Genomic DNA, 13,125 nt, shown 5'->3' with positions numbered 1-13,125 from the left:
TGGCTCAGTCGGTTGAGCGACTGCCTTCGGCTCAGGTCGTGATCCTGGAGTCCCGGGGTCGAGTCCCGCGTCCGGCTCCCTGCTCGGCGGGGGGGTCTGCTTCTCCCTCTCCCCCCGCATTCCCCCCATCTGTGCTCTCTGGCTCGATCTCTCCATCATAGAAATAAATAAAATCTTAAAAGAAAAAGCAAGTTGTGATTTGAGGTTCATTTATATTCTGCCAAGAGAGTACAGTGATTTCAATTAATGATAGGCTTTCCTCCAGTTGGGACAGTACTATTATATAATACCATGTGTGTGCCTTAGCAAGGCACTTAACTCCTCTGGATCACAGCTTACTCATTTACAAAATGAAGATATTAGATCATCCTTAAAGCTCATTCCAGCTTAGAGAGTCCATGATTCTAAAGCACTTTTGAAATAACAGAGAAAAAGGAAATACCTCAGCACATTTCTAACATTGGGGAGAAATCTTTTGCCAGGAAGAGTGCAGTTGATTATGCTGTTGTGCTGAGAATTGTAAAATCACTCCATAGGATTGGATGCAGAGGTAAAACATCACAGAAGAAAACACACATCTATGTACAGTTCATAATTGTCTGCTTACCGTTCAAACATCCCAAAGATATTTCAAATAAGAATGTTTAAAGCACAAACATGAGCCACCTTTTTTTTTCTATAATAGTAACAAGTGTTCATCAGTCCCACCCAGCAGACCAGAAGGCTGACACAGCTGCCTGGGGTCCTCCAGAGGCGATCAGGAGGGAGTCGGGCCCCTGAGACACCCCACCCACTCCTTTAGCACCCCCTTTGCTCCTGGGAATGAGCAGAACTCCGCAGAAGTAGGAGCTGCATGCTTGTGCATCTGCAGAGCACGGGGGCACCCAGGGGCCCAACTCCCCTGCCCAGAAGTACAGGGTCACGGGACCTGTGACCCTCTCTCCGCACAACACACCCACCTCGCTTGTCCTGCGGGGTTTGCGGTCACAGCGAATGGGGGGCGGGGTTCAGTCACCCTCTCCTGCTACTCATCTTCCCTTTTTCCCTATTTCTACTCTGCTGCCTTTTTTTTTTTTTTTCATTTGTAGGTAGATTATACCTTACAGTCTACTCTGTGTTCTATGAGTTCAGCTGTTAGCCTGGGTTATCAGTCTTCCTTCACATTAAAAATGTCCTCTTGGTGCTAGGTCAATGAATTTCTTGGAATACTGAATATTATTCAAGAGTGGAATAGTTGTGGTTTTGTTTTTGTTTTTGTTTTTTTGGAAACAACCATATTAAGTGAAAAGCTTCCAGAATTAGGAGTAAAAGAAACTTGTTATTCTGTCCCTGTCTATAAAATGGTTACTAATTGAATCTACATCAGCACAAACGCAGTTAATGTTAAAGCAGCATTATATCACTGAATAGAGGATGCTAATCAATACTCTCTTTTCTTAATGAATGCTCTTGAAAGCATAAGTTGATCTGCATTATGAGTTTCCCCTCATGCAGTATCAAGACCAATTCAAGTTCATTTCAAAATTTTAAATGCTATCCTTCAAAACCCTGAATGTGAGACACATAAAACATAAAAGCACAGTATTAACCTTTGTATTATGATATCATGTGAAAAGTCATTAAAATGCTTTAAGTAGGGGCGCCTGGGTGGCTCAGTTGGTTGGGCGACTGCCTTCGGCTCAGGTCATGATCCTGGAGTCCCAGGATTGAGTCCCACATCGGGCTCCCTGCTCAACAGGGAGTCTGCTTCTCCCTCTGACCCTCCTCCCTCTCATGCTCTCTCTCATTCTCTCTCGCAAATAAATAAAATCTTAAAAAAAATTTAAAAAAATGCTTTAAGTAACAAAATTTACTTAAGTTAAATGGCACCTAGTTGAGTACGAGTCAACACATTTTATTCGATACATTAAACATGAGCTTAATAAGTTTAATGAATATAGAAATACTTATTTTCTTTGAATTTCCATTAGATATTAAACCAAAAATCATATTTATTGAGCTTCAACTGGGGAGGCATTCAGTGCCTCACAGTTTGAAGTCTGGAAGTATGTGTTGTGCCATCACTAAGTTTTCTCATTTCCAAAAATTTCCTAATTACCATTATTACACCAACGTGGATCTCAGAATCTATGCTTGTTCTGACACTTTAGATTTTTAAGCCCAACAGTTTTGAAGTAATGGAATTCTTAAATGTACTGCTCTCTGGAAGTTCCTACATTTATTTTTCACAAATTACCTGCTCTAAGACTCAAATAAAACAAGAAAAACTTCAGAAAGTATGTGTATTCATTTGCGAGGGCTGCCATAACAAAGGGACCACAGTGAATGGCTTAAACAGTGGAGATTTATTGTCTCACATTTCTGGAAGCCAGAAGTCCCAGGTCAGGGTGTTGGGAGGGTTGGCTCCTTCTGAGGCCATGCGGGAGAATCTGTTCCTCGAGCCTTGGTGTGTTGGTGGCCGTCTTTGGCATCCCCCGATCATTACCCACATCTCCGCATGACATCCTCCCTGAATGCATGTCTGTGCTCAGCTCTCCCTGTCTCCAGGACACCTGTTATATTGGATTAGAGCCCAGCCTAATAACCTCATCTTTAATTTTCTTACCTCCTGTAAAAACCCTGTGTCCAAATAAGCTCACATTATGAGGTACTGGGGCTTAGGACTTCATCACATAAATTTTGGAGAAAAATAACATTCAGCTCACAACAGTGTGCCGCATATGGTGTTTAAAGCAACAAAATTAAACAGTTACTATTGTTAATCTCATTTTACAGATGATGAAATGTATTCTATTTATTTACTTTTAAATACCTTTCCCGTTAGCCTCAGATGCTTATAGATTTTGACCACAGCATTTTAGACCAGTGTGTCTACACTCTATATAATTACCTTTAAATCTATTCAATATGTCATAACTCATAGTTCATTTTCATAGCCTACAATCTAGTTTTAATAATAAGTGCAGTAATAATAATGGGAAATGTTTGTTAGGTGCTTATAAATGCCAGTTGCTGTGTAATGCAGTTTACAAAATCCTAGGGCATTTAATGCTCCAGACAACTGTGTGAAGTAGAAACGGATATTACTCTCATTTCACAGCTGAGGAAACCACCACCTGAAAATCAGTGACTCATCTGGCACACAGCCCCGTCACCAACCTCCTGATCCCTCCTGATCAGGATTCGCCTTGTCATTTTGTGGTGCATTTGGGCTAATATTTAGTGGGATACTTATCTGTTTGGGAGGGTCATTTGTAACTCATCAGCCGCTCTCTGTTTGACATTTTGGGGAGATCACTCAGTGATAATTGGAAGTCCTTCACTGCGGAGATGTCCTCATTTTAACCTTTGCTTTTATCCATGATCATGAATTACCTCTTTTTTTACAATACAAGGATGCTCTGTGGAACACAGAACACATACTTTTCTGTTTTGATGACTGCCCATCGGGAGTCCTAAGGTAACTTTCTAAGTAAAGTTGTCATCAAGGAACTCTTCATTCTAGTCTATCTCTAAAGTGTAGTGTCTTTTGAAATTAAATTAAAAAAAAAAAATAACGTTTTTGATCCAAGACTGCAAGCCAGAGTTCCTACAATAAGGCCTATGCTCTCTAGGATACACCTAACCTGGAGAGGGCAAGGTCATTTTTTTTAGATTGTAACAATACACTGTCACACTAGTTTCTCAGTACGAGGGGAAACATAAACTGCTTCAAGCACAGTGGTAGTTTTTGGAAATAATGTGTTAAAAAACATTGCATTGTGGAGGAAGGAACCAGGATTTTATTTGCCACATGTATCTGAAGCAGATCCCATGCAGGGTTTCAGACCCAAACTGTAAATACTGGGACAGGAGACCAATCTCAGCTTGACTTTTTGGATATTAATGATACTATCACATCAGTTACAGGAAAAAAGAAAATAAGTCTCATTCTTTTCAGATTTTGAGCATAAAAGTTGACAGAAAATTTCAGTTAGCCTCATAAAATGACATTGACAAAATGAAAATACCTGTTGTAAAATGTAAGGGCTTCTCATGTTAGATTTTTAAATTCAAGAAACGTCTGGCCACTGGAAATGAAATAATTTTTTAAAATGGTTTCATTAATGTTGATGTACCAAATATTTTCATACATGTAATAGTTATTTAAATAGGCCGCTCGGTTAAGGATGAAGTAATCATCATGGATAACAAGTGTATTGTTTGGTTAATGGATACCTCTGTTTTCCAACCAAGAACTTTGTGCCCGCTATGCTGGGAATAATCTTGATGCAAAAGATACTTGTTTTTATATTTACTTTTAGAATAAAAGCAAGAACTGTATATTTTATGACTTTGCCCTTAAATCAGTAATATTATACAGACAAATCATGCTTCGCCACATTTTTTTTACTTTTTTATTGTTATGTTAAGCACCATACATTACATCATTTGTTTTAGATGTAGTGTTCCATGATTCATTGTTTATGCATAACACCCAGTGCTCCATGCAGAACGTGCCCTCTTTAATACCCATCACCAGGCTAACCCATCCTCCTACCCCTGTAGAACCCTCAGTTTGTTTTTCAGAGTCCATTGTCTCTCATCGTTCCTCTCCCCCTTCGATTTCCGCCCCTTCATTCTTCCCCTCCTGCTATCTTCTTTTTTTTTTTCCTTAACATATATTGCATTATTTGTTTCAGAGGTACAGATCTGTGATTCAACAGTCTTGCACAATTCACAGCGCTCACCATAGCACATACCCTCCCCAATGTCTATCACCCATCCACCCCATCCCTCCCACCCCACCCCCCACTCCAGCAGCCCTCAGTTTGTTTCCTGAGATTAAGAATTCCTCATATCAGTGAGGTCATATGATACATGTCTTTCTCTGATTGACTTATTTCGCTCAGCATAACACCCTCCAGTTCCATCCACGTCGTTGCAAATGGCAAGATCTCATTCCTTTTGATGGCTGCATAATATTCCATCACCACAGTTTTTTTGAGAGTCCGTTTCTTTGCCTATTTTTCTCATTTTGATATTAATTTCTGTAGTTTATGTTGCTTTGTGGGGAAACTAAGTACATTAATTAGGATGTAAAAATTTAAACGTTCACTGAGGAATTACTAAGCTTCGCATTATTATATTGGAATCCTTGGTCAAAAAAAAAACCATTTTCACACATTGGCTATATAATTGATATTAAAATAGCATTCACTAAAAGAAAATGTTCTCTATAGTAATATTTGCTGGAAAAGAATGTATTCTACTAGGCCATTGATGCTTTTGTTTTTAAAATTACTTGATTTTACTTGAACCCTGTCTTGGCTTGAAAAAGTAAAAACTCGGGGCACCTGGGTGGTGTAGTCAGTTAAGCGTCCGACTCTTGATTTCAGGATCTCAGGGTGGTGGAGATCAAGCCCCGAATCAGGCTCCGAGCTCATTAGGGAGTCTGCTTAAGATTCTCTCTCTCCCTCTGCCCCTCCCCGCTCACACACACTCACTCTCTCTCTCTCTCAAAAAAAAGTAAAAGTAAAATCTCTTTCGCTAACTATTTTGAGGATTTCTTACATAGACTGAGTTGCCATGCTGGGCACTGGTGATGTGAAAAGGTACAAGACAGTGTCCCTGCTTCTGGGGAGTTTCCAGTCTACTTGGAATAGTCAGGCGACTTGTACACGTACACATATGCTGAGCGTGTTGATGAACAGGGACACTTACTGTGTTTTCACAGAGAAAAAGTGACTAAAGTCTGTTGTTGACCAGTACATACCCGAGACCTTGTACAGTGCACGTTGTTGACACACAGGAAATTTTAATTACTAATGAACTGATGAATAAAAGGGGCTCATAAATCTGGAAGTTCTGTGAGTAACCTGGAGGCTGAAAGTTAGAATGAAATGTTTAGGATACTGCAGTTATCAAGGTGTTCAATCAGGCAGGTGCAAAATCCTAACAGATTGTGTATTACGTTCTGAAGTGCTTGCATTTGATTTGTTCAATGAATGAGACCGATGCAAGGTAGTAAAGAAGGAAACATTACAATTAGTATATTTTAAAAGAGATGTTGGTTTTTAGAGCAGTTTTAGGTTCACATCAAAATTGAGTGGGAAGTACAGAGATGTCCTGTATCTCCCTGGCCCCCACATATGTACAACCTCCATCACTATGAAAATCCCACACCAGAGTGGTACATTTGCCACAGCCAATGAACCTAAAGGTCATAGTTGACATTAGTTCAACTTGGTGTTGTACATTCTAGGGGTTTGGACAAATGTATAATATCATGTATCTACCGTGGTAGCATCACACAGAGCAGTCTCTCTGCCCTAAAAGCCCTCTGCACTCCACTCATTCATCCTCCCTCTCCCCTAGCCCCTGGCAACCACTGATCTTTTTACTGCCTTAATAGATTTACTTTTTCCAGAATGTCATACAGTAGGTAGCCTTTTCAGATTGGCTTCTTTCACTTAGTAATATGCATTTTTAGAGTTCCCTCCACGTCTTTGCATGACCTGATAGCTCATTTCCTTTTAGTACTGAGTGATACTCCATTGTCTGGATGGACCACAGTCTATTTATCCGTTCACTGACTCAAGGACATCTTCATTTCTTCCAAGTTTTGGCAATGATGAATGCAGCTGCTATACACGTAGCAAATCATTTTTAAAACAATTTTCTGATCACTGCTTGTGCTTAGGTAGTTTGGGGCCATCATGATGACAATGAAGATGATGATGATTGCATATTTTCAAGTTAATTTACATAATAAGTGACATAATTTTTTTCTGCAGTAAACTTTACATGGTGTGCTTTCTGGAGCCTTCTGAGTTCAATATTGTTAATGCTGCTCCATTTTGCATGTGTAGTGCTAGCATATTCAGGTATTGATTTGCTTTTCTTTGATTCGGTATTATTTTGTGTTAGAATTGTCGTTCTCAACCAAGGGCTATTTTCCTCACTGAGGACATTGAGAAATGGTGGCTACGCAATTGGCATCTGGTGGCCTGAGGCCACGGATGCTGCTAAGCTTGCTGCCAGGTGCAGGACATTCCCGCTATAAAGAATTTGCTGGCCCCCAATTTCCATAGTGCTGAATTTGAGAAACTCTGATTTAGAAATCTGGTTCATGTCCAGTGCCTCACTCATCCATGCATTTGGCTGACACTGGCATAAATTTCTGGCAAATCATCCCAACTTCACCTTTTTTTTTACTTCAGATGTGGTCCTCTGAAGATCCTAAAGATGAATATCAATGAAGTCCTCATGTCAAATGTACCCCTGAGAGCTTTATTGATTCCAATAGAGCAGTAGTTCTTAACACCAGAAGCCCATTAGAATCACCTGCAGAAATGTTTTAAAATATAGATATAGTCTGGGGCACCTGGGTGGCTCAGTTGGTTAAGTATCCAGCTCTGGATTTCAGCTCAGGTCGTGATCTCCTGGGTCGTGGGATCGAGCCCCGCGTCAGGCTCTGTGCTCAGCGGGGAGTCTGCTGGAAGATTCTCTCCCTCTGCCCCTCCCCTCACTCGCTTTCTCTCTCTTTCTCTCTTTAATAAATAGATATTTTAAAATGTATAGATGTAGATCTAGTCTGCATGGGCAAGGCCCTTCTCTCCCATTGTTGCCGAGTGCTCCCCCTGTGTGGCCATGGTTGAAAACCACTATCAGAGGCTGTGTTCCTGACTAATATCCACTAGTCAGCCGTCTTCATCACAGTACATCTGGGCTCTGAGCTATTTCTGCCTGCCTGGTGACTAGAGCAAACGATGTGGCATTGCGTATTTTAAAGTTGCTAAGAGGTAGGTCTTGAAAGTTCTCATCACAAGAAAAAAATTTTGAGACATGTATGGTGACAGATGTTACCTGGACTTATTGATTGTGGCGATCATTTCACAGTGTATGTAAATAGCGAATCATTAGGTCATACACCTGAAACTAATATACTGTTTTCTGTCCATTATTCCTCAGTTAAAAAGAAGAATATCTTATTATTTATTATCTTATATATTATTAATTATATATTTATTATTTATTATTAATGCTCAGATGACAGAATATGTATCTGTCACAGTACTAGCAATGAAAAGCTAGAAATAAACATGATAATTACGAGATATTTTATTACATACATTTTGTTTTTACCCAGGATTATACTTGATCATTTTTTTTAAATTTATTTGAGACAGACAGAGAGAGCACAAGCGGGGAGGAGGTCAGAGAGAGAGAGAGAAGCAGACTTTCTGCTGAGCAGGGAGCCCAATGCGGGGCTAGATCCCAGGACCCTGAGATCATGACCTGAGCAGAAGCCAGGCACTTAACCAACTGAGCCACCCAGGCGCCCCTACACTTGATCATTTTGAATAATTCTTCAGTTCGAGTAATTATCAGATCCTAAGATAAAACATTACATAGGAAGATAGAATTATATTTTTAGCTCGTTTGATTTGGATACTTTCATGACCACGGACTGCTATTCTCTGAAATGTAACAGGTTTACGCTCAAAATTCAAAAGTAAGGTCTTTTGTGCCTTTCTTAGAACAAAACGTATGAATTAGTAGCCATGAAAATACTTTCTCCCAGCAGAGAGTTCTTCTGTTAACACTGAGCTCTATTGATCGGCTCGGGCATTGCGACTTGCAGAGGAAAGCAAGTGTGAGTGCCTATGGTGGTTTCCAAAGTCACGCCTTCCATCACGCGATTAAGTAGCGGCAGTCACACAGTTCAAAGTGTTCCAGTCCACTTTGAATCTAAACCTATTGAATTATAAGTCCCATTCTACAATGAACAACACCTTCAAAAGAAGCTTTTGAGAAATCCCCTGGGACAGAAAGAAAACCAAGATAGAGAGGATGTAGCCAGAAGCATGCTGATTACCCTCCTGGGGACTTCTGAGTGGTTTTTAGCTGTGCAAGGCAATGTGCTTCAAGCCGCCGTATCATGTCCGTTATTCTTGAGACTATAAATTAGCCTTGAGATCTACAATTGCAAATAATGAAAATGTTAATCAAAAGGGCTTTTTTCCTCCGAGGAGTTCCATTAACAAGATTTCTTCAGTTTTGGGGTGGTTTCCAAACTTTCTAGAGCCTTTCTCCTCGAGTGGGAGCCCGCCTTGAATAACTTTCCCAGACTCAAGAACTTCTTCTTTTTACTTTCTCCACACGTGAAATGAAATCTAATTCCTTTATTCCGTCCGGTCCTATCAGTCAGCCAAAGGATATATTTTTATGGTCATGGCAGTAGTCACAATAATGCTTTCTTGCATAAAAATACCTAATATTTTGTCTGTGTTCTATGCCAAATGATTTTTATGTGCTACCTCATTCCAGCCTCACTAAATCACATAAGATCAGTTTATCAGGTATTCTCATTTTACAAAGGCAGACACAACAGCATAATGAGCAGCCAGACTCCATCCAGCTCAAAAGCCTGTGCCTTTAATCAATGTGCTATAAATCCCCCTTTATTGCTAAATAAATGTGACATTTAGGTTAGGGACACAATGAGTAGCATGTTGGTGCTCGATAAATCAATCCGTCTCTACCCTCTTACAGAATAGAGGCAAAGAACAGAAGATGACTTTCATCAACTCATACAGCTTAGCAGTATTAAAAGTGAATGGGTATTGGTACGTGAAGCATGCTTATCAATACGTGGAGGCTCAGCAGACCTTTCTTACCTAGACTGGGTGCAAAACGCCATGAGGACAGAGGAATGCCGAGCCAGCAGCCAGACTGCCTCTGTTGATTTGCTTCATTCCAATTCCAGAAAAAAGGAAGAATAAAGATTACCCAGGAAATATGCCCTTTTCTCTCTGGCAGAGTCACACAAAATGTTTACCGTAGACAATCAATCAAGTGTGTTTTAAGACCAGATACGGTCTAGATGTCCACATGGAATATTTGTATTTCCTCTGATGAGAAAAACAAGGGGGAAGTGTTTATTGCTTTCTCTGACTGAAATCCTTGGATATACTTTAACACATCTTGGGCCCTCATTAAGTATTTGTTGAGCAAGACAAAAAATTCTAAAAGTGATATAAACTTAAATAATTCTATGAAAAGAGTAAATGGTCAGTAAAGGATATTTACTCCAGTTCCTTCGGTTATTTAAAGAAGTTAATATTCAACAGGTTTTATTTTCTAATATTTTTAGACCAGGCTTTGTTTCGTCTTGGACCTAAAGGTGTGAATATGTCTGCCGAATCATAGTTCAAGGACATTGCTAGGACAGATGCTGGCTCTTCACACTCTCCAGCCATTAGTATTGCAGAGTAGAGACTAACAGGAAGTCAAATTTGGGAGGAGATTAAGCAGTGTTATTAAAAAGTATGTGTTTAATTATGTTCTGAGTTTCTGAAATCCTATGACACTTGCCAGTTTACAGGAGACAGGTTTGATCTCAGGTCTCATTGGCTTTATCTTGACTCTTTTCTTATTTGTTGTATGAATTTCCTACCCCCTTAATCCCAGTAATTTCTATATTAATCACAACACAACTTTAATAAAGATGTGCAAGCTCTAATATGACAGTGACACCAAGTTTACCAATTTTCAAAAGTGTTATTTTAGTATGTCTTCTGAGAATTGAGTTTCACTTGTTTGAGATTTCACCAAAACCATAAAGTCTCTCTGTAACTCATCACCAAAGGAATTAATAGAGTTGAGTAAGAGATTTAGTTTCATTCCGTGTATTTTTTTTATTCTGTATTGTCATTTTGAAAACATGACCTGAGGTGTTCAAGTTAAGCCAGAATACACTACTGTTTCTCTTCAAAAGTCTACTAGAAGGTGCCTTTGAAACTCAGAAGGGAACCAAGTGTCTATAGAAACTTAGCTTTTGGTGTACAAGAACTACATTTCAGACACTTTCAAATAGAATCCTACTGCTGTATGAGCTAATAGAGTATGTTTAAAGGATTAAAAACACAATTTCAGGGGCACCTGGGTGGCTCAGTCGGTTGAGCATCCAACTCTTGGTTTCAGCTCAGGTCATGATCTTGCAGTGGTGGGATCAAGCCCCACGTCGGGCTCCATGCTGAGTGTGGAGTCTACTTCAGATTCTCTGTCCCTCCTCCTCTGCCCCTCTCCCCAGTCGCTTATGCACGTGCTCTCTCTCTCTCCATCAAATAAATAAATAAATCTTAAAAAAATACAATTTCACCCTTATACATATGTTCACATGTGCTGATCATCCCATGTTCTGAGTCTGATTATATAAATACAGAACAATCATCAGGAAATCTTTCAGAAAATGCCACTTTTAAAACAAGTCATACTGTAAGGTACTCACAATACACTGTATACAGAGATAAAGAGGGAAGGAGGGGTATTAAAATTTGGAGTGGATCTCTCTCAGGATGCAAATTCAGATCATCGTCGGGTACATGCAGAAATGCATATGCAAACAGAACACATCTCTTTCCAACTTCCAATTTTGATTTGCAGATATAGTTAAGGGTAGTTGAATTGGGAGAAAGAAAGGGAAGTAAAATTATATCCCTTTAGGGGACATGTACAAAATATAATCATAAACAACAAAGCTGAAGATTGAGAGAGCATACTGCTATGTGAGTTACCTGGGAGGGTGTTTCACTTAGTAGGAGTATGAGGTCCACCAAACTAAATGCTCCTTGCAGTCAGAAAACTGAGTTCCCCACCTATGCATCACCAGGGCATAGAGCACAAACTAATGCACGATGGTTGCTAACACAGTATTTGTGGATTGAAGGAATGAATAAATGTGTGAATCAACCATTGTAGAGTGGGCAAGAATGTAGTTCTAAAAACTCTCTCCTGGCTTTTTTCTTCTTTCATGTTTTCTGTGTTTTCCTGGAAGATGACTTGTTAATCCTACAGTCAGGGACATGAGTGATGGCCGAGAAGGCTATAGTCTTACAGATACAGGGTTCAAATGAGAAGAAGCAGATACAGTAGCAGAACAGTTCCTACGGTAGTGATTTTCTTCTTTAGCTACTTTTCAGGGATAATCTTGATTTCAGTCTCTACTATCTGAATATGATTCATTAATGCCATGTGACATAGGGGAAAGGAAGGAAAAATAAGATGAAAACAGAGAGAGAGAGACAAACCATAAGAGACTCTTAACACCAGGAAACAGACTGAGGGTTGCTGGAGGGGAGGCGGGTGGGAGGATGGGGTAACTGGGTGATGGGCACTAAGGAGGGCACTTGGTGGAATGAGCACTGGGTCTTGTTCACACTGATGAATCACTAAATTTTAATAATACACTGTATGTTAATTAAATTGAATTTAAATAAAAAGTCAAATTAAATTTAAAAATACCATGTGACAGAATAATGTGGCAACTCCCGTGAGGCTGTCTGCCTGTCATCTGTTTCTAGTTGGTGTTTATCTACGTGGGCACTTCATATAATGAATTACTCTTGTGATCGTGGGAAATACGCTAATGAATCCAGTGACACATTGAGAGGTATAATCAATTTATATCAACGTGTGCATTCAAGCCTGCACTTAAACCTCAGGGTATTGTGACTTACACCTGTTCTTTTTCAGTTACCTCTGAAATACAGTTGTTAATGCAAGTGTTAGCTTAGGCAATTCAAGGTGTATATTTATGGAGACAATTTTATACGTAGATAATATGGATTAAATCATTGATAAGTGATGTGAAGCAACATGAATACGTCTATCTATCTTTTACCAGCTCTTCATCCATCTACCAAGATGTGCATCTGTCTTTCTAGTCAGCATCTAAGTCACGCTTGAACTAAAAATCCATTTAACCGATGCCGAAACTAAGTCTCTTATTCAACTGTATCTGGGCACATTAACAGCCTTTTTCTTCATTTTATAAATACTAAAAATATTTCTGAAACAAGCAAAAAAAAAACCCTTTATTTTCAAACTTAAAATCACATTTTACTATGTTTCTATAGCAAAAATAAAATTAATATTCATGAAAGAAGGCTTTAGATTTAAAGTTCACAGATCACCGAAAAGGAGAAGTATCACTTCTATCATTAATACTAAAATGACTTGAGAATTACCACACTTATAGTATTAAATATAAACATAAGTAGCTTCATCTTTATGGTATGAATGGTGCTCATTTAGTTGTAATATAAATTTATGGACAAAGTTTGAACTTTGCAGAATATT

General features: G+C 39.2%; 1 protein-coding gene across 1 annotated transcript in view; it reads left to right on the top strand.

Moving 5' to 3' along the window:
• Positions 1 to 13,125, top strand: part of GPM6A (glycoprotein M6A) — a 47,508-nt gene that overhangs the window by 19,813 nt on the left and 14,570 nt on the right. The window lies entirely within an intron of this gene.

This window comes from Neomonachus schauinslandi, chromosome 2 (genome assembly GCF_002201575.2).
Source record: "Neomonachus schauinslandi chromosome 2, ASM220157v2, whole genome shotgun sequence".
NCBI classification, from domain to species: domain Eukaryota; kingdom Metazoa; phylum Chordata; class Mammalia; order Carnivora; family Phocidae; genus Neomonachus; species Neomonachus schauinslandi.
This window is presented reverse-complemented; position numbering and strand designations above follow the sequence as displayed.